Raw genomic sequence first — 23,400 nt, 5'->3', positions numbered from 1 at the left:
CAGGTATGCTATGCTGTTGTCTGACCTCCCAAATTCAAAAGTGCACATGGCATTGTAGTTAGACTCACTCAGCAGCAAGGTAAGCTATGCTGTTTTCTGCCACCCACCAAATTCAAAAGTGCAATTGGCCTTGTAGTTAGACTTACCCAGCAGCCAGACAAGCCATGCTGTTTTCTGCCCCCCACCCAAATTCAACAGTGCACATGGCCTTGTAGTTAGACACACCTAACAACGGGTAAGACATGCTGTTTTCTGCCCCTCAAAATCAAAAGTGCACATGGCCCTGTAGTTAGACTCACCCAGCAGCCAGGTAAACTATGCTGTTTTCTGCCCCTGCCCAAATACAACAGTGCACATGGCCTTGTAATTAGACTCACCCAGCAGCGAGCTACACTGTCCACTGTGATGTGCCATGTACCAAAGCTGCGTGGAGTTGCGTAGCGCCATGGAGTCGTGGGTGGCACAGCAATGGGTGATGATGTGGCAGGCATCACACATCATCAGCAACATTTTCTGTTGTAGTACACAGCCTCCACAGCATGCCTGGCCACCAGCTCCACATGTTTGCAGTCCAAAGCACCAATGACATTAGGCAAGCATGCAAGGGCATGGAAGGCCATTTTCGTGTCATTAACCTGGTCTGCTGTTCTGGGTAGGCTGATGTGGTCTCGAACGTGATGCAGGAGTGCATCAATGACCTGGAACAGGACACGCAAAAAACAGGGTTGCCATATCCCATGCAACTCACCAACAGTGTTGTGGTATGTGCCTGTGGTTAGGAAGTGTAGCACAGAAACTACCTTAAGCAAAGGGGGGTGGCTGTGCAGATATTTATGACGCTGACCAGGTCGTCATGGATCAGGTCCACTATAGAAGCGATGGTGTCCCTGTCTAGCCGGTAGAGAGTGTGGATCTGGCTTTGGCTCAGGTTGAGAGGTGTGGCCCTTAATCTTGGGATTGGTGACTGTCTGCGTGGTGCAACCGGCTGGACATTGGGGTTTTCATGGGCCATGATGGCCCTCCTTCTCCTCAAGCGCCTCTGCTGCATCCTCTCCCTCTCTGCCTCCCTGCCTCTTCAAGTAATAGTCCTGCAGGCATGGCCTCGAGCTCAAGTACTGCTACTGCTAGCATTGTGGTGGTGTAAGGGGCGTGGGGTGTGGGAGTGGTACTTTTGTGCTGTAGCACTGCGCATTTAGACCACCTGTACTAATTTTGTGCACCTGTGGCATGTTTGTACACACATGAATCTACTAAAAGCCTGGTCTGCGACGCCAGTGTTCCAGCATTGTTTTCACGTTGCTACCAGCATGTCCATGCCGGTAATTGCGTGTCAGTGCAGCTTGGAATGTCCACTTACTAACACCATGCCGGTATGTCAGGCACGGCAGCCGCCTATCTCCACAGATACCGGCAACAGTGTTGCTGGATGCGGTGGATCACTTGCGTTGCCGGTGTTACTGGCATCGTAACTCAGACTATGCCTTTCCGGGAAAAGGTGCCAGTACAGAACTACCGACAATGCTATTTCCGGAACTGCATACTTGTAATGAGGCCCATTGACTTTAAAGATTATTGATATAGGCACTGCACACTTTTAAGTGTTATATGTAATATTGTTCAGTGTCGGGATCTAGGACGTTTGCTTCTATGACTTTACAAAATGCAAAATTTAGGATAGCTGGCTCTGTTATGTATCATTAAAACTGAATTTATATAATGTTGTTCCAAGGTGCCATCTGAATTGTGGAACATTCAGAGACTAGAATTTGACATGGTCATATAAAATGTTAGCGGTTCCCTCATTGTTTTTAACTGAAATGCTGATCATTTTTGTATCATTACTCTACCTGACGAAGCACCGATGCTCTGTCATATTCATGTGTTTTAAAGATTTTATGCAATACTATCGTTTTGTATTTTGCACCTGACCAGTGGTGTAACTCAAACCTTCTTTTTCTTTGCTGGATGTGTGGATGTGCCGTATATATACACACAAACACCACAATTCGGTACAAAGGTACCGTGAACTTCACTCCTGCAACCCAGATGCAATCAATGTGGCGAAGTCCATGAAGACACACCTTTTTTTGTTGCATCTTTTTTCAAAATGGACAAATCCAGGAAATGACCGTACAGCGTGTTTCACAACTAAAGTGTTGATTGGTCACAGGCAAATACAACTAAACGTACAGCTATTTAATGGAACTCTATTTCTTCAAGTTTTGTGATGGTCCTTCACTAGTTTTCATAACTGTATGTAGGTAGAATCTACTATGTCAAAATATGTCCGTCATCTTGCATATCTTTAAATAACGAAACATAAAATACATCAATGCAAAAATGTTATTTCAAAGCTACTTATAGGCCGATTCATGGAATTAATGTGCGCCGAAAACGTGCGAAAACGTGCGATTCGCAGTGAAAGAGCGAAAATCGCAGTGCAAGTGCATCGATTCATGGAAGTCCGTGCACGTGAAAAATATTGGATGTGCGCTGAAAAAGTGCGCGGCGCACGCTGGTGCACAGGTCATCTAATGGCGTGCACCACGGCCACAGCGAAATCGCACATAGCGCGGCGCACATAACAAAAGTAGGCGGAACACGGGCGTGACACGCGGAATGGGGAACAACTCGTGAAAATATGGGCGTCACGGGGGAAGTACAGGAGGCAAGTGCGCGGAACGCCCACATGCTCGCCTACAACACGTATTCATGGAATCGAATAGGGCAAACCAGCGCACGGGCAAAGACGAGCACAGGCCCATACACGTCCGCCACACGAAAGCAGGCGGTAGCGTCCCTGCGCATGAAAAAAATGTGCACCAAAATGTGCGTGCAAAGGGGTACGCGACAAACACGGACACCCGCTGTGTGAATAATAGCGTGTGCGTGTATTTCGTGGGTGCGCATGAAGTTTTACACGCGATCGGGCCTGGGGGAGCAGGGTACTTGTATTTCAGGGGCTCGCAGGAAGTTTAACACGCGTTCGGGCCTGGGGGAGCGTGGTACGTGTATTTCAGGGGTGTGCGAGAAGTTTCACACGCGATTGGCCTGGGTAAGTGTATTTCAGGGGCGCGCGAGAAGTTTTACATGCGATTGTCCTGGGTACGTGTCTTTCAGGGGTGCGCGAGAAGTTTTACACGCGATTGGCCTGGGTACGTGTATTTCAGGGGTGCGTGAGAAGTTTTACACGCGATTGGCCTGGGTACGTGTATTTCAGGGATGCGCGAGAAGTTTCACACGCTATTGGCCTGGGTATGTGTATTTCAGGGGTGTGCGAGAAGTTTTACACGCGATTGGCCTGGGTACGTGTATTTCAGGGGTGCGCGAGAAGTCTCACACGCGATTGGCCTGGGTACGTGTATTTCAGGGGTGCGCGAGAAGTTTTACACGCGATTGGCCTGGGGGAGTGGGTACGTGTATTTCAGGGGCTCGCGGGTGGTTTTACACACGATCGGGCCTGGGGGAGCGGGGTACGTGTATTTCAGGGGTGCGCAGGTGTTTTCACATGCAATCGGGCCTGGGGGAGTGGGATACGTGTATTTCAGGGGCTCACGGGTGGTTTTACATGCGATCGGGCCTGGGGGAGCAGGGTACCACTCACCGTCTGCCTTGCGTGTAGAAGAACGCGTAGCCAACACCCACCCGCTGTGACGTAATAGCGTGTGAACCCCAAAGCCTGCAAAACACACGCACCGAACCCCACGAAAAGCACGTACAGAGCAATGGAAATCCACGTGGGATCTTCAAGCCCTGCCAGAGCAATGCCTGTGCGCGATACGTCACAGACGTGCTTACGTGCTAAGGGCCTTTGGTCCAATGGAATCGCTTATGCGTGCTGACACGCTTACGCGCTAAGGGCCTTTCCTCGAATTACACGCTGACGTGCAGAATTTTCACGTGCCAAATCACTCCGTATCAAGCTGGCCACGTGTAAGCACAGGGAAGACCACTTCCTGCCCAAAAGGCCGAATTACTGCCCCCCAGAGCCCCGGCAGCGTCCCACGAGCCATCTGCTGCTGCCTGTCTGCCTGCCTGCCTGCTGCCACCGTGCCCTGCCATTTGGTGCCTGCACATCAGCCATCTGCAGGGGTCCAGTTGCTGTGTCCACCCCTGCTGGAACAGAAGACTCCCGACTGGGATACCATCGCTCCACAGCCCAGCCCCAGGACCCAGTTGCCCACCCACGCCTGCCTCGGGGGTCGCCATGTCGGGGCAAACACCATCCGAGACCACTGGTGACCCCCAGCCAGAGGGGCAGAGGGCCACCAGCTTCAGTCAGAAGGAATTTGGTGTCCTGGTGGAGCTTGTCCTGGGGCATTATGATGCCCTCTTCGGATCACCACGCGCCGACAAGGAAGGACGGGACAGGATCTGGGATGACTTTGTGGTTGCCATCAACGCGGAGGGGGTGGCAACCCGCAACATCAAGCAAGTCAAGAAGCGCTGGGAGGACTTGAGGTCCAGGACCCTCATGAAGGCCCGGCACCTCGTGGAGGGGGGCTGGGGCAGCATGAGTACCATCCAGATGAGGGTCCTGGAACACGTACGCCCAGCGCTCCATGCCCAGATCCTTGAGAGGCAGACCCGTCTGGAATCAAGCAGTAAGTGGCCAAGCATTGCTGTGTGAGACAGGGCATGTTGCAGTGTGCTGGTTGTCTGATACTTGCTTGTATGTGTGACATAGGCCATGTACGCATGTGTGTGTGCAGGGACATCATGGTCATGCATGTGAGACCAGTAATGCTTGAAGCACACGGTTGGTGTATGTGTTTAAATGCAACATGGGGAGCCCTATGCGGAATGGACACTATTGCTTCCTGTCTAGGGGATCATTGTACAGTACCCTGATGCTTGTGTTCTATGTCTCACTCTACACAGCGCAAAGTGAAGAAGAGGGCGGAGACGGCGCTGTGGAGCAAAGCGGCGGGGATGCCCCCACGGCTGCAGTGGAAGGGGTGGGTGAGCCCCCACAGGGGCTTGCAACGGCGGAAGATGGGGTGGAGCCATCCAGGTTGGTGGTTTCCACAGAGGAGGAGGAGGCCGCTACTGAGCCACACATGGGGCCTGGTGGGGGCATCCCTGCTGGTGCAAGTGGTGCAGTCCAGGGGCAGGGGCAGGAGGTAGCACAGGTCGCCGTGGAGGGGCCTGTGCATATCACTGTCCCTGACACTGTGACTGCACCACCATGCACCAGCAGGGATGCCCCATCCCAGGCCCGTCCGCAGGTAGGGGGGATGTCCATGTCATCTGACTCCCCTCCACCTGCGGACGAGGGGACCCCTGGCCGTATGGAGAAGGTCCTGATTGGTGTCGCGTTGCGCACGTGTGTCATTCGTGATGACGTGCGTGCTTCCCGCGGGGAGCATGCACGTCATCACGAAGGCCACCGTGCCAACGTGGCCCAGTTGGGAGCGGCCGTGGTCGGGGGTTTCGTACATGTGTCAGCCACTCTGGCGACCCTCTCCTCCTCTGTGGAGGCTATGCGCCAGTCGTTCTCCATGCCGTCTTCCGGCCCAGATGCCACCAGGGCCCCCTGTGGACCTGCCCCGACCAACGCAGCCAATTCAGTGGGGATCCCATCCCTGCCACAGTCGGGAGTCGGAGGTCCAGCAGGGGTGGACACACCAGCAACTGGACCCCACCAGATGGAGGATGTGACGGCATCATCGGGCAGGGCACGTGCACGACGGCGTCGGTGGATTCCATCAGCCTGGATGCCGTCGTGCTGGCACAGGCAGTTGCATCAGAGGCAGCGGCAGGCTCGACGTGGGAGGCATCATGGCTCGGGGCCATCAACATCAGGGGGGCAGGCATCGGCCAGAGGGCAGGAGAACCCTGGAATGGGAGTGTCTTCCATGTGGGAGCGGTTGGGCCAGCAGATAGGTGCGGAGCGGCAGCGGGCAGAGGAGGAATGGCTCACAATGGTCAGGGCGGAGAACTCCATGCGGAGGGCGCTGAGGCGGGCTGAGTGCCTTGAGGGTATTCGCAGGGAGTTGGAGCTGGACACTGCATTATCCCTGTGAGACCTCGGGGCCAGGGAACATGCCCGCCTCCAAGCCATTGAACAGGAGTTCGATGATGCCCTGGCTCATGACATCAACCAGTGAGCCTTCGGACTAGCCCGCTGCCCTTGTAAATAGTTATGTAGTTAGTGTTAGGTTTCCTTTGCTTTTTTATTTATTTTGGACCTTTTGGACAATGGACCACATTTTTGTATATAGTTTTTTTTATTAGGTAATATTTTTAGATAGGTTTCATTTCTTCAGTTGGGATCATGGACCCTGGATTGTTTATCTGTATATAGTTGACTGTTGGATTATAGTTTTTTTTTGGATTTACCCATGGAGCAATGGTTTTCGGTTTTGTTTTTCTCTTGGATTTACTTTTTTGGACTGTGACTTTGGACACCTTTCCTTTGGATTATGATTTGTGGTTTTTCATTATTTTACGGACATGCTGCTTTTGGTTTTTAATTCCCATTGTCGTTTGTTTATTTTTAATTCCATTTATGTTGCTTTTAATACATTTCATCAAAGTTCAATGTGTAGTATCATCTCATTGGTTTCATGCATATCATGATATGGGTTTTGACATTCACTTACACCCATTGTGTGTATGTGAGGGAAATGTGTTCATTTACATACTTGCCATTGGGGTTGTATCATGTAATTGCCATTTCTAAGTGGGTGGATGCAATACTTGGGTGGGTGTTTGGCATGTGGAGGCTGCCCATAAGGGCCAGGGATCTAGATTGTGATGACGTGTTGGCTGGGGGACATGTGTCAGGGCCTGCGGGCAGGTGCCCCGCACTCCTGGGGGGTGGGGGTGCAAGGGGACATGAGTGGGACATGAGTGGGGGCCTGCTGGCAGGTGCCCCGCACTGCTGGGGGGTGGGGGTGCAGGGGGACATGAGTGGGGGCCTGCGGGCAGGTGCCCTGCACTGCTGGGGGGTGTGGGTGCAAGGGGACATGAGTTGGTGATCAGTAGTGCAAGGAGACATGTGCCTTTGCTGGGGGGCATGCTCATGTTGGGTGGGCTGCCTGCGGGACATGACCAGGGGTGCAGGGTAGTCCCCTGTGGTGTGGGCTGCCTGCAGGGGCTGTGGAGGGTGTACATGGAACACCTGGGAGGACCCAAACTGCCAAATCACGTGTAGGACTCCCCGGCACCCCCGAAATACACATACCCTGCTGAAATCACGTGTGTAACTTTCCGCGCACCCCCGAAATACACGTACCCTGCTGAAATCACGTGTAAAACTTCCCGCACACCCCAGTAATACACGTACCGTGCTGAAATCGCGTGTAAAACTTCCCGCGCACCCCAGTAATACACGTACCGTGCTGAAATCGCGTGTGAAACTTCCCGTGCACCCCAGTAATACATGTACCCTCCTGAAGTCACGTGTGAAACTTCCCGCGCACCCCAGTAATACACGTAACCTGCTCGCACAGGGCCAGTCGTGTGTGAAACTTCCCGCGATCCCCAGTGATACACGTTCCCCGCTTGCCGTGCTGGTACAGGGTTGGCGGAGCCCTTTGCGCTGGATTGAGGATTTTGATGGCTTTTCCCTGCACGAGGGGCGTTCTTGGGGGCGTAACTGGCGCTGCTGCAGGGTCGCTGCGCCACTGTGCACCACGGCTGGTTTTGGTAGCTGGAATCCATGAATACGCTGTGCGTGAAAATGGATTTTAGCGCACGCGGCTGGCGTAGTCTATCGCACGGGAACACTGTGCGCCAGCTGCGTGCGCCACTTTTGTGCGAAATTCCATGAATTACCCCGTTAGTTGGTTAACATGTATTACTGATTGCTTTGCATCATTTTCAATTTAGTATTGATAAAACAACACACAGCTAAACATAACATTATATTTCCCATATATATATATATGCACTCGACATACCGATACACCACACCTAACACATCCAGAATCACAGATTAGTGCCCTCCTCGTGTGTGATATCAACATTCAGGAAACCTAAAACTTTACATCATGACATTATCTGGGGACAATAACCATTAAAATGATCATTGGCCAATAAAAAAAAGTGGACCTCGTCTATACATTTATAATGAATACATATACAACTAACGACAAAAGGTTATGAAGTGCATGTGCTAGATTATACATTTTCAATGTTATAATAATAAAAGGGGGGTATGCAAATGGCCATATTGACTAAAGAACTTATATTGAACTGTCCATAGTTTCCAATGGAATAAAGTGCATAGTGCTTTTCATATACATGCTGCAATAGTAAGTAAGGTGTAGATGTTTCACTGTCCACTGCTAATACATAACATCCCAAAATACATCAAGCGATTCCCATTAATGGACTGATTAAATCATTGATTTTACAATACAGTTGATATTCAGTGAAAAATGTTATAAAGTGCTAATGCAGTCTATTCTATGAATATGATACAAAATACAGTAAACCAATTGAAAATAAAGGGGGAAGAGTCAAGCAACATCTACAACCTGAATATATAAAGCACTTATGTATGTATGTATTTATTTATTTATTACACTTATGTGAGACCCATACCCAAGGCTATCACAACGTTTGTACAGGAAAAATGGGTGAACAAGAAGGCACTGTAAATATATGCAACACTAATGCGACCTATTGGCAGATCCAAACCTATAATTTAGACTATGGTGTGAACCTAGTAGACAGAACTACTGTCACTGAGCACCTCATTCTGTCGAAATCTTAAATGGTCCATGGACCAAATAAAAAAAATCTACCAAATCACTAAATTGACAATTGATGACCCCAGCTCCTAATCCAACAAACTACTCTTAAGCCATAAAACACAAAGTCATATGATAGCTGACTAAATCAGCCAATAGGAAAGAATACAAACACATATTATTTGTTATATACATGATTAAAACATTCAAAATACAGAAACGTCAAGAAAGATAACACTGGCCTGGTCAAAGATTCCCAAAAGAAACTGATTGTTAAGTCACTGTGCTGTGAATGTGCTAAAAAGTGAAGCAAATCATAACCATCCTCACATGGTCATAGTTTGAGCATGAATGAGCATAAGCTGCCAGCTTCTCTACTGTGCACATTAATTACATACCCTAAAGTTGATTTCACATCAGGAAAAAAAAAATAAGTTCCTAGAAATGTATATAGCTCCACATACACATTATGCCCCACAGGACATTGGATCTCAACATTTAAAATATATCTGGTTTCTTGTTGATGAAGTAAAATCTCCCTATCACCACCTCTAGGTGAAATGTCTATCTTATACAGACCAAAAAATGAAAGACAGCTAGGCTGCTGCCATGTACCTCATAAAAATGTTTGGCCATGTGATAGGCGTAATCAGAATTTTAATCACTCTAATGTGTTGCACAATTCATACTTTAAACTGTTAAATCATGCTTATCATGTTCCATTTATTACAGGTACACATTAAAACATATACCACAAATTCCAAATTGCAAGTTATTTTAGAATTGATTGTCACTATATGCCCCAAAACAGGATGTGTGTAAGAATTTGGGGCATATTGGCAGGTCTTACACTGTAAGCATATATAAAAGCCTGTACCTGACTCTCTAGCCACTGACCTCCAGAGATGGTCTTCTCACATTTCATAAAGCAGGAGACGAAAGTGTCCCTCATGGAGACCGGGTTCCAAAAAACAATGCTCTGTTGTTGGCCCAGGGTGGATGAGAGGGTCGTATCGAGTTTCGGAATATGCCAATGCCGATGGAGGATTTCTTTAATCTATTTGGAATGTGTGCCAAATGTAAAAATTAGTCTCTTGTTTCTTAATTTTCAACTGTGCACCTCTTCTCAGAATTAGATGGTGTGCGTAGTGTACACAAACAAGCTTTAATATATGCACATTCAATCACTATCTTTGGATATGCTTGTTGACAGAACCCGTAGCTGTGATCATACTCTCTCTATCATAGGTTTCTAGATTCAAGCAATTTTGTTGCAGTCTAATAAACTCCCCATAGGGGATACTCCAAATCAAGCTCTTAGGGTATCTGCTAGTCTCATGGAGGGGTGCGTTAGAACCCAGAGGATTCCTATAGAGCTCAATCACAATTCTTATCTTCTCCTGTCTTACTAGTGCATCTAAGAAAACTATCGAGTCACGACTATGGGATTTTTTAAAGTGCAAATTCAGCATGAACTTGAAATAATTCAGGTTTCTAGTGCACTCAACCCAATGTATAGAAAGTTTGGTGGTCCAATGTAAATTAAAAGAAAACAGATCTTAATGTTGATTAATGCAATCTCGATTTATTGCAGATAACTAAACTTCTTAATGACAAACGGACCAGTATTACAAGTAAGCCAAACCTACCTGACAAATGAGCTGACAAGTGTTTCAAGCTATAGACTCTTCTTCAGGGCTCTTTCAATCTTAATGAATCAGCATAATTTGCATTATACATTGATCATCAGGTGATGTTAGCATCAATTGTGACCAACATGAACCTATAACCATCAAGGTTCATAAACAAAATATACAGATTCTGTTAAAAAAACTATCCCCCTTCTGGACAGAACTGTTGTAGATTAGAACATGAAGCTACTAAATGTTTGTTGCATCCAAATTATTTGCTACTTGAAATTTCTGCTATATAATATGAAATTTCTGGCATATAATATGAATGAAAATTGTTTGCGTGTCGTCCCGCATTACATTTCAGGGTACCCAATGACTGTATACATATAGATAACCTATCAGTGAGTTGTAACTGGTACGTCTGATATCGCCGGGAATGATTGAATTGAGTGTGAAAGCCGGTCTCCAGCATCTGCCATTGGAGACCGGCTTTCTCACACTTTTCTATTATTCCTGAAATAGAGCCCAACTCCACATTTTCCAGGAATCTGGTTCACCCTCACAACATTCCAGTTCCATGTGAATATTAAGGAATAGATTTCAATTACCTTATTGACAATAGCAGGCAACAATCAAATTACTTGTTATTCGACATTTCACTTTGACAAAATATAGGAAGGAACCCTAATACATTGATGCTCCCTTGGGTTTCAGTTTAATTACAAATTGTGAAGCTCATATATCTTGCAATATTAAACCTCTTTCAATGATGTAGCTTTTAAACAGGGCTCCTGAAATACTTTTAAGTAATACTATGTGGGATTGTAATAAATTGTCAGGAAAAATGGGTAAATAATCTCGGGCTTCTTTACTCACTTTTGGAATGTCTTTGAAAGGGCCAGGACATCTTAGGAACACTGACTTGCTGCAGGCCACTCACCTTGGTAGTTTATCCCCTTGGTCATTTCACCTGATTCAAAATCCCTCTCAGGTAATCTTGGCCTGATTTGAGACAGACCTCTGCATTTAGTCCAGTCTGGATCAGGTCCATTAAAAGGGATTTCTTCATCGTCTACACCCAGCTGGAATCCAAATCTTCTTCTATCCTATTGGATGCTGTCTAGCTCTCAGTTTTCCCCAAATTCCCCTTTTTTCCTATGTGTTTGAGCTTAAGTACTCAGCAAACACTACCAGGCAGAATCATTTGATATCACGTTTTAGATTGGTTCACATTATTTTCTCATACCCACCAAGGCACTTTACTTTAAGATGGATTATCCCAATATTTCTCTGGTGAAATATGACATTGGTAAAACAATGACACAGAGATTTCATGAATATTCTGAATCAGCAATATCATGTATGCTTCTGCCACTTCATGTATGATGGAGCTATTATATATGCAAACAATGCTGAAATACACCAATTTAATATCCCTCTTGTATCTGCAAATGAATGTGTGTGTTTCTGCTGACACCAGATCTGTATTTGTCTTTGTAAACAAACAAAAGGATCAAAAGCTACAAATAGTAATGTATTTTAATAATCAATGTTACTATATTTCAGCTGAGCTGAATTGTGTGTGCCTGGAACATTTACCATCATAAAGCATCCATTACACAAAGGATCATTTCAAAGGGCAACTTTATGGAACAAATATACATTCTTGGTAAAAGTTACTGATTTCCAAGGTTAAGGCTTATGGGCCTTTGTAGACATCTGCTATTTTTGGTAAGCCATACACCAATCAATCAATGCAATATTTGTTTTTCAAATTAGCTAAAAGCAAGGCCATGGTTTTGGCCTACATTTTAATTATAATGCCGGCATTTAATGTTTTTTTTTAAATTTAGAAACAGGCCCAATGTGTTAGGTAAACACAGCTGCTCTGCTTGTATTATTCTATTGATGTAAGTGGTGTGTTAATGGGGCCTAGAAATTCTTGATTGCAAAAGAACCTAACTAGTTGTTGTTTTGCATGGAATGCACATTTTGGTTAATTTAACGTTCAAATGATAGGCACAATTATTTAATATGTAAATGGAAAGTGCTGCATTTATGCAAATCTTACTTGTAATAGCAATCAAACCATAGGTTGTTCTATCAACAGATATAACTGTAACTTGAGCTCTCATGTGATTTGTAATTCGAATTCTCTGCCTCACTTCCGTATATAACCCTACAATTCAAGTTGCACAGTAAACCATGTTCATGTTCTTTCTGAAATGTAAGCAGACATGAAAAAATACATCCAAGTTACATGTTTCTTTCAATAAAGCATACATTGTATGCATTTCTTAAGGTGGTGTGAATGGTAAATTTCATTTGTTACTTTGGTTTGTTCATTTAACATGAATTCCCTGTTATTTCAGTGTAAAGTGTCATTCTAATCTCATGTTGTTTAATAAGAGAATTACATTACATTAAATAATGCATTAAGGCACTAGATTGGTTCTTTAAGTCCCCCTCTCTACCATGTCGTGTCTGGGCCAACCCTTTGTCTTTGGAAACAACAAGGTGAGTTTAAAATGTCTTTTGTGCCCAAATGTGCTCTCTCTGAGCCCAGCAATGACCCTTTATTGTAGTTTGGAATGGTTTAGCCAGCCCAGCCCAAGACAGGCCATATGTACAGATTTTGTGTGAGTTTACAAGAATGTTTGGTGATTTATAGGCCTAACCCGATTGGTTGGCTGTCAAAACCTTTGTTTATATCCTTTGGTGTCTGATTGGACAGTTGTGGTTTTATCCAAGAGAGATGCTGATACATGCTGGAAGGTTTTTCACTGAAAACCACTTCTACAATGTGGAGGCTAGGTTGGGCCATACTGTATTGGCTTGCGTCTCAGAACAGTTTTAGTCTGCTGGACATCGTTCCTGGGCTTTTCTCCCGAAAACCCTACGTCCTCCTTATTGGATAGGATGGGACTCCCAGGCAGTAACTGTCTCTATGTCATTTCACAACTGCTTTCCAATTTTACCACCTTAGCGGTGTGTCTTAGTATAGGAAGCTGCCATCACCAAGAAGGTATTGGTACATCAATACCCCACCTGTCCTGTTTGTTTAGTTTATCTGTGGTTACTTCTACAGTTTTCCACGGTCAGACTGGGGCATACAATTGTCTTGGGCACCAATGAAAACATTTCCCACAGTTGCAAACTGGAATTAATTCCTTTTGTGACAGACTTTTTGGATAGTATCCACGTGTTTTTTTGATGATCAAATGTTTTGCAAATTGTGTAATTTAAAGAATATTTATTTAGCAACAATGGTCAAATATACCAGCTGCATAGTGAAGTAACTCATCAAACTGGCCCACATTGGCCAGACGGGCTCACTTTGGCCCAAAAAACTAGCTTACACTAGCATTTTGCATTTTTGGTTAGGTCATTGTCCTATTGCCCTATAGGCCAGTCCGAGCCTGCAGTTGTCTGAATTACAGGACCATCTTCTGCTGGTTGGCTGCCTGCCTTTGTCCTTCAAGTCATTTGAACCTGCTTGATGATGAGCTACTTATTTGTAGTCAACTTGTTGCTTTTATTTTTCTGAGTCCTATTAATTTGTGCAAAAGTACTCCACATTTTGAAGATATGGGTGTCAAGACTTTCCCATATTTGGACTGTCCAAGGGTGAGTATGGTCCACAAACAGGATAAACACTCAAAGCAGTAACATAGCCCATGGGGTGTCAAAGGTGCAGGGGTGTTTGAATCCAGCTGGGGACTGCAATCTGGAGTCCTTCCCCACTGCTGCTGCTGCTGTCCTGCTGGTCCCTCCCACCCACCCGAGAAACTGCTAAAAACTCCCCTGCTTCCCCACGAGGATGAAGCCCGCGGGAAGTCAAGGGTGCAGGGGCATTTGCATCCCACTGGGGACTGGAGTCCTTCCACACTGTTGCCACTGCTGTCCTGCTGCACCCTCCCACCCATCCGAGAAACTAGAAAAAACTCCATGGCTTCCCCATGAGGGTGAAGCCTGCGCGGAGTAAATGACACGGGGTGCTTACCAAATGATCGAATGCCATTTGATCTACAGTCAAATGTTCGAAAAAAAGGGTCAATTTTTTTTTTATTTTACTTTATGGGGGGTCCCCTCCCAACCCCCCCATTTTCTTTATTAAAATATTTTTTAACCAACCAAAACTATAAAAATATATATTAATAAATAAATTAAAAAATCCACCTTTTTTTTCCGACCATTTGACTGTCGATCAAATGGTCATTCGATCTTTTATTTTCGACCATTTGACTGGACACCGGTGCTTACATCACGCTGGGTAATGGAGTCCTTCCCTACTGTTTCCGCTGCTGTCGTGCTGGCCCCTCCTACCCACCTGAGAAACTGCTAAAAACTCCCTAGCTTCCCTGAGAGGTGCCAAGAGTGCAGGGGTGTTTGCATCCCGCTGGGGACTGGAGGCCTTCCCCACTGTTGCGCTGCTGTTCTGCTGTCCCCTCCAACCCACCCAAGACACTGCTAAAAATTCCCCAGCTTCCCCGGAGGGATTCAAGGGTGCTGGGGTGTTTGTGGCCCGTGGGGGGTCATGTGCTTTACTACCTGGAACCCCATAAACCAATTCTTACATCGCAATCCATCACCTGTTTACTGAGAGCAGGTGTGTTCATTGTCAGGGGCCGCCTTTAACACTGCTTTGCTGCTCCGGCCCCTTGAACCCGACAGGGGGACTTCAAAAGAGGGTAACGTTGCTGAAAGATTCTCTATCTAAACTGTCATTTTTCCCCTGGCATTACCATTGACACTAAAACACTGGGAATATTTTAAAATATTGCCACTTCGTTTTAGATTTGCCCCCCTCGGATCCCACCATATGCATCCTAATTGGGACTACAGATATGGAACTGGTGCAGGACCCTGTAAAGATATCTGTTCCCCTCCCTGCGTTTGGCCCCAGGCTTGGGTGTTGTACTATGACGGGGGCCCAAAAGGAAAATCCTGTTATTTAAGCGAAATAAACAATCCTTAAAATTGAAAACATTCATCCTGACCCTCCCAGGCGATGTTTATTCTGCTGCTCTAATTAGACCTGAAACTGCTGGCATTGCTGGTACTTTTGGGAACGCACATTAATTAATTTCTGAAATTAAACACTTTCTGGATACTGCCAATGTTATTGCCAGTTTGTCTCAAGGAGGGGGGCAATGGATATACTCCTGATGTCACTAATATCGTCGCCAATGACCTTGCTTTGGCCGTTACAACTCCTGGCACTGCATCCTGTCTAGTAACTGTTGCACCAGACAACTCCTCCCCGCATACCAAATGGGATTCTTTGGTCCAACCTCTGTGCACACTTGGCCCCCCAAGCACCCAGGGCCTGGTGAGCCGAGCACCATCCCAGATTTCTTGCTGTCCCAGCCCTACGCAGAAGGAGGCTCCCATTACTACTTCATCTGTAATGCAGGGCCTCGGTACCCTGGCCCATGTTACAATCCTGCCTTTAAGTGGGCAGGAGGTTATAGAGCCTAAGACTTCACTAACTGTGACTGATGATGATATAACCAGTCACCCACCCTCCCTGCTACCAACATGCAAGGGTACTGAGCTTGTGAGCTGTCTTAAAAGCGTTTGGGCAGCAATCAATGCAGACAATGTGGGATTTCCCAGCAGCTCAGCACCTAACATGAATGAAATGACTAGCACTAGCCAAGGTATCCCTGTGGCTCAAGGGGAGGGGAGCCCAGACAGAAGGGGAAGTTGCCATGGCTATTGCTTTACTTTGGTGCGGACTGAACTCTTGTTGCTGGAAGACGTGTTCTTGTTCCTCATCAAAATGGTTAGAGAGAAAGCAGAAACATTTAACCCAGTTCTCCACTTGGATGTCAAACTGGGAGCATGAAAGGGCCAAATTCATTGAGCTAAGTGGGAATTCCTGCTTATGGCCTTTGTCCCAATCCCCCTGAGTTAAGCAAGGGAGATAGCGCCAGCCAAGATGGGACTGTAGTATTTCCCAAAAAAGCATGGGTCTTAAACAAAAATGAGTTGACCTGAGGAGTGCAGGTAGATAAAACTGTATGGGAAACTAACATACCAGGGAATGCAAATAGGGGGCAGGCTAAAGAGCCGTCCAATCTTTGCCAAAGATCTAATGTCTTCCTCTCCCCCAGTTCAATATGTCTGTATGGTGTACCAGATCTGCCCCCTAAGCGAAATGGACCAAGGGAAGCACTCCTCTCCCCCAGTTCAATATTCCTGCACGGTGTACCAAAACCGACCCCAAAGTGAAATGAACCAAGGGAGGCGCTGCAAAACAAATGTTAACATTGGCTGCTTTCAGTGAGGGTGTGTTTTTTTGTAACCTCAGACGATATTGTGGATTGATTCGGGATATCCAAGATGGGGGAGGATGAGTTTGACTCAGTTCGGGAAACATTAATAAATTTTAAATTGTCCAGGGACATACTGAGCTTTAGATGGCCAAATAATTCCCATACAAATAGTGCTATTGTAATGGGTTCCGACCACTGTGGGAATCTGCCTCCAGGGACTGTCCTGACAGGAGTGAATGCTGTTCCTTTGAGGACATGGCATGTGGGGCTTCCACAGCCCATGGTCACTAACAGGCATTATGACATCGCCTGAGGGAGTAATTTTTGTACCTGCTTAAGATGTTCTTGGACCGCCAGACATATGGTATTTACTTATGCTAATACTTATTCTAGGTATGTATTGTGATTCTTGTAATTTGTGATGGGAAACATTTATGGTTCTGAGAATAAAGTCAAACAACAACAGTAACATAGACAGTGTATGTAGAAAAACTAACTCCAATAGCCTTTGAATATAGTTCATAAAGGTTGGGCAACTTCTCCCTGCAGCACTTACAGTCTCAAGGCAACATTTTCGGGTCATCAGGCAATCTTATGGCTCTACCACTAGCTGCAGGTAGTATCACCTAGATTTCCAGGATCGGCCTTATGGTTTCCTGCACCTTTCTTCAGTTGTCCTCTCTGCTCCCATTCTTCGTCTATGTCCAAGGTTTAATGGGTCTGCACACCATTTCTTCTTACTTTACTGGTCATGAGGGCCACCATCAACCCCCTTGTTTTAAGTCCTGCTCACTATACAACCTTGCCATTCTTTCTTTGGCCCTGTTCCAATTCACACGCTCGTTTCTCTTTGTACTTTGGGTTTTAATCCTTCTGATTGTGGTCTTAGCCCTACCCCCTGCCTTGGACCAAGCTTGCCCTTGCAAACCTGTCTCACCTGACTGATTAGGTTCTCTCTCACGTGTGTGTTCTTGAAAGAGGTGCAATATAGCATCCAGCCTAATACAAGACTTCCTGCCAAAAGTCAGACCTACAAGGAATGCCATAGACTGAGCACGCTCGGCCAGTCATGTGACCCCCCTCCTGCAATCAGGTAAGAGACATACATCCAGCAACTGTATAAGCGTGAGCTCACAGGAAATCATGTAAAAGGAGTGTAGGAGTGCAGCCCGATTCAAATGTAGTAATTTGGAAGGCAATGAAGTGGTGCTGCAGGAAGATGGTGATTTAAAAAGAAGAAGGTGGTGGCAAAGCAGAAGGAAGGAGGCTCTACAGAGGTGACCAGCTGGAAGGGTGAGGAGGAGGCAAAGGATAAGAAATCGGTTAACAGGTTGAATATCAGGAGGAATGAGAAATAGGAGTGGGTAAACAATATGGCAGAGAAGAGGAATTTCAAGCACCCGGCAGAGGAGGCTGGAGAAAACAACAATGTAGGAGAGGAAGAACTAATTGAAAGATAGGGGTGGGGGGAGATAGTGACAGAGAAGTGAAGGAGAAGACTGGAGGCAAATACATTATGGTTGTAGTGGAGGAACAGACACACCCTAATATATAGAGGTGTGTGTGCAGTAGGAATGGAGGCAGAAGCAACTGGTAAGGCATTAAAGTGGACTAGGGGATTATGTATGTTTTATTATATGAATTTATAAAAGTGCACATACGCCTGAAGGCATCTTGGCACTGACCAGTAGAATGAGGAATACTAGAGCAGACATGCAGAAAACCACTTCTACAATGTGGAGGCTAGGTTGGGCCATACTGTATTGGCTTGCGTCTCAGAACAGTTTTAGTCTGCTGGATATCGTTCCTGGGCTTTTCTCCCGAAAACCCTACGTCCTCCTTATTGGATAGGATGGGACTCCCAGGCAGTAACTGTCTCTATGTCATTTCACAACTGCTTTCCAATTTTACCACCTTAGCGGTGTGTCTTAGTATAGGAAGCTGCCATCACCAAGAAGGTATTGGTACATCAATACCCCACCTGTCCTGTTTGTTTAGTTTATCTGTGGTTACTTCTACAGTTTTCCACGGTCAGACTGGGGCATACAATTGTCTTGGGCACCAATGAAAACATTTCCCACAGTTGCAAACTGGAATTAATTCCTTTTGTGACAGACTTTTTGGATAGTATCCACGTGGTTTTTTGATGATCAAATGTTTTGCAAATTGTGTAATTTAAAGAATATTTATTTAGCAACAATGGTCAAATATACCAGCTGCATAGTGAAGTAACTCATCAAACTGGCCCACATTGGCCAGACGGGCTCACTTTGGCCCAAAAAACTAGCTTACACTAGCATTTTGCATTTTTGGTTAGGTCATTGTCCTATTGCCCTATAGGCCAGTCCGAGCCTGCAGTTGTCTGAATTACAGGACCATCTTCTGCTGGTTGGCTGCCTGCCTTTGTCCTTAAAGTCATTTGAACCTGCTTGATGATGAGCTACTTATTTGTAGTCAACTTGTTGCTTTTATTTTTCTGAGTCCTATTCATTTGTGCAAAAGTACTCCACATTTTGAAGATACGGGTGTCAAGACTTTCCCATATTTGGACTGTCCAAGGGTGAGTATGGTCCACAAACAGGATAAACACTCAAAGCAGTAACATAGCCCATGGGGTGTCAAAGGTGCAGGGGTGTTTGAATCCAGCTGGGGACTGCAATCTGGAGTCCTTCCCCACTGCTGCTGCTGCTGTCCTGCTGGTCCCTCCCACCCACCCGAGAAACTGCTAAAAACTCCCCTGCTTCCCCACGAGGATGAAGCCCGCGGGAAGTCAAGGGTGCAGGGGCATTTGCATCCCACTGGGGACTGGAGTCCTTCCACACTGTTGCCACTGCTGTCCTGCTGCACCCTCCCACCCATCCGAGAAACTAGAAAAAACTCCATGGCTTCCCCATGAGGGTGAAGCCTGCGCGGAGTAAATGACACGGGGTGCTTACCAAATGATCGAATGCCATTTGATCAACAGTCAAATGGTCGAAAAAAAGGGTCAATTTTTTTTTAATTTTATTTTATGGGGGGTCCCCTCCCAACCCCCCCATTTTCTTTATTAAAATATTTTTTAACCAACCAAAACTATAAAAATATATTAATAAATAAATTAAAAAATCCACCTTTTTTTTCCGACCATTTGACTGTCGACCAAATGGTCATTCGATCTTTTATTTTCGACCATTTGACTGGACACCGGTGCTTACATCACGCTGGGTAATGGAGTCCTTCCCTACTGTTTCCGCTGCTGTCGTGCTGGCCCCTCCTACCCACCTGAGAAACTGCTAAAAACTCCCTAGCTTCCCTGAGAGGTGCCAAGAGTGCAGGGGTGTTTGCATCCCGCTGGGGACTGGTGGCCTTCCCCACTGTTGCGCTGCTGTTCTGCTGTCCCCTCCAACCCACCCAAGACACTGCTAAAAATTCCCCAGCTTCCCCGGAGGGATTCAAGGGTGCTGGGGTGTTTGTGGCCCGTGGGGGGTCATGTGCTTTACTACCTGGAACCCCATAAACCAATTCTTACATCGCAATCCATCACCTGTTTACTGAGAGCAGGTGTGTTCATTGTCAGGGGCCGCCTTTAACACTGCTTTGCTGCTCCGGCCCCTTGAACCCGACAGGGGGACTTCAAAAGAGGGTAACGTTGCTGAAAGATTCTCTATCTAAACTGTCATTTTTCCCCTGGCATTACCATTGACACTAAAACACTGGGAATATTTTAAAATATTGCCACTTCGTTTTAGATTTGCCCCCCTCGGATCCCACCATATGCATCCTAATTGGGACTACAGATATGGAACTGGTGCAGGACCCTGTAAAGATATCTGTTCCCCTCCCTGCGTTTGGCCCCAGGCTTGGGTGTTGTACTATGACGGGGGCCCAAAAGGAAAATCCTGTTATTTAAGCGAAATAAACAATCCTTAAAATTGAAAACATTCATCCTGACCCTCCCAGGCGATGTTTATTCTGCTGCTCTAATTAGACCTGAAACTGCTGGCATTGCTGGTACTTTTGGGAACGCACATTAATTAATTTCTGAAATTAAACACTTTCTGGATACTGCCAATGTTATTGCCAGTTTGTCTCAAGGAGGGGGGCAATGGATATACTCCTGATGTCACTGATATCGTCGCCAATGACCTTGCTTTGGCCGTTGCAACTCCTGGCACTGCATCCTGTCTAGTAACTGTTGCACCAGACAACTCCTCCCCGCATACCAAATGGGATTCTTTGGTCCAACCTCTGTGCACACTTGGCCCCCCAAGCACCCAGGGCCTGGTGAGCCCAGCACCATCCCAGATTTCTTGCTGTCCCAGCCCTACGCAGAAGGAGGCTCCCATTACTACTTCATCTGTAATGCAGGGCCTCGGTACCCTGGCCCATGTTACAATCCTGCCTTTAAGTGGGCAGGAGGTTATAGAGCCTAAGACTTCACTAACTGTGACTGATGATGATATAACCAGTCACCCACCCTCCCTGCTACCAACATGCAAGGGTACTGAGCTTGTGAGCTGTCTTAAAAGCGTTTGGGCAGCAATCAATGCAGACAATGGGCCTCATTACGACCCTGGCGGAAATCGCGGTGCTAAATGCACCGCGGAGCACGGCGGAAAGCTGCCGATAGCGCCATGGGGGTTGGCGGATTTTCCGCCCCATGCCGACCTTGGCGGGGCGGTAAATCCCCATTCCCCATTTTACCCTTCCCCATTCCCATTTTTGCCCCATAGGGTATAATGGGAGTGGGGAAGGCGTTAATTGCGCCACCGTAAAATACGGTGGCGTAATTAACAACAAGGTCCCGTAGCGCCATGGATTTCTCCGCCCGGAAAAACCAGGCGGAAAACGGCTCCATGGCGCTACGGGAACTCGTAGTAGGGCGGACGGGTCCGCCGCGAATAACGCTGGCGTAAACCCACTCCGCCAGGGTCGTAATGAGGCCCAATGTGGGATTTCCCAGCAGCTCAGCACCTAACATGAATGAAATGACTAGCACTAGCCAAGGTATCCCTGTGGCTCAAGGGGAGGGGAGCCCAGACAGAAGGGGAAGTTGCCATGGCTATTGCTTTACTTTGGTGCGGACTGAACTCTTGTTGCTGGAAGACGTGTTCTTGTTCCTCATCAAAATGGTCAGAGAGAAAGCAGAAACATTTAACCCAGTGCTCCCCTTGGATGTCAAACTGGGACCATGGAAGGGCCAAATTCATTGAGGTCAGTGGGAATTCCTGCTTATGGCCTTTGTCCCAATCCCCCTGAGTTAAGCAAGGGAGATAGTGCCAGCCAAGATGGGACTGTAGTATTTCCCAAAAAAGCATGGGTCTTAAACAAAAATGAGTTGACCTGAGGAGTGCAGGTAGATAAAACTGTATGGGAAACTAACATACCAGGGAATGCAAATAGGGGGCAGGCTAAAGCGCCGTCCAATCTTTGTCAACGATCTACTGTCTTCCTCTCCCCCAGTTCAATATGTCTGTATGGTGTACCAGATCTGCCCCCTAAGCGAAATGGACCAAGGGAAGCACTCCTCTCCCCCAGTTCAATATTCCTGCACGGTGTACCAAAACCGACCCCAAAGTGAAATGAAACAAGGGAGGTGCTGCAAAACAAATGTTTACATTGGCTGCTTTCAGTGACGTTGTGTTTTTTTGTAACCTCAGACGATATTGTGGATTGATTCGGGATATCCAAGATGGGGGAGGATGAGTTTGACTCAGTTCGGGAAACATTAATACATTTTAAATTGTCCAGGGACATACTGAGCTTTAGATGGCCAAATAATTCCCATACAAATAGTGCTATTGTAATGGGTTCCGACCACTGTGGGAATCTGCCTCCAGGGACTGTTCTGACAGGAGTGAATGCTGTTCCTTTGAGGACATGGCATGTGGGGCTTCCGCGGCCCATGGTCACTAACAGGCATTATGACATCGCCTGAGGGAGTAATTTTTGTACCTGCTTAAGATGTTCTTTGGACCGCCAGACATATGTTATTTACTTATGCTAATACTTATTCTAGGTATGTATTGGGATTCTTGTAATTTGTGATGGGAAACATTTATGGTTCTGAGAAATAAAGTCAAACAACAACAGTAACATAGACAGTGTATGTAGAAAAACTAACTCCAATAGCCTTTGAATATAGTTCATAAAGGTTGGGCAACTTCTCCCTGCAGCACTTACAGTCTCAAGGCAACATTTTCGGGTCATCAGGCAATCTTATGGCTCTACCACTAGCATCCAGCCTAATACAAGACTTCCTGCCAAAAGTCAGACCTACAAGGAATGCCATAGACTGAGCACGCTCGGCCAGTCATGTGACCCCCCTCCTGCAATCAGGTAAGAGACATACATCCAGCAACTGTATAAGCGTGAGCTCACAGGAAATCATGTAAAAGGAGTGTAGGAGTGCAGCCCGATTCAAATGTAGTAATTTGGAAGGCAAAGAAGTGGTGCTGCAGGAAGATGGTGATTTAAAAAGAAGAAGGTGGTGGCAAAGCAGAAGGAAGGAGGCTCTACAGAGGTGACCAGCTGGAAGGGTGAGGAGGAGGCAAAGGATAAGAAATCGGTTAACAGGTTGAATATCAGGAGGAATGAGAAATAGGAGTGGGTAAACAATATGGCAGAGAAGAGGAATTTCAAGCACCCGGCAGAGGAGGCTGGAGAAAACAACAATGTAGGAGAGGAAGAACTAATTGAAAGATAGGGGTGGGGGGAGATAGTGACAGAGAAGTGAAGGAGAAGACTGGAGGCAAATACATTATGGTTGTAGTGGAGGAACAGACACACCCTAATATATAGAGG

This window comes from Ambystoma mexicanum, chromosome 10, assembly GCF_040938575.1.
Source record: "Ambystoma mexicanum isolate Mex_15411 chromosome 10, UKY_AmexF1_1, whole genome shotgun sequence".
Taxonomy (NCBI): Eukaryota; Metazoa; Chordata; class Amphibia; order Caudata; family Ambystomatidae; genus Ambystoma; species Ambystoma mexicanum.
Note: the sequence above shows the minus strand (reverse complement) of the source record.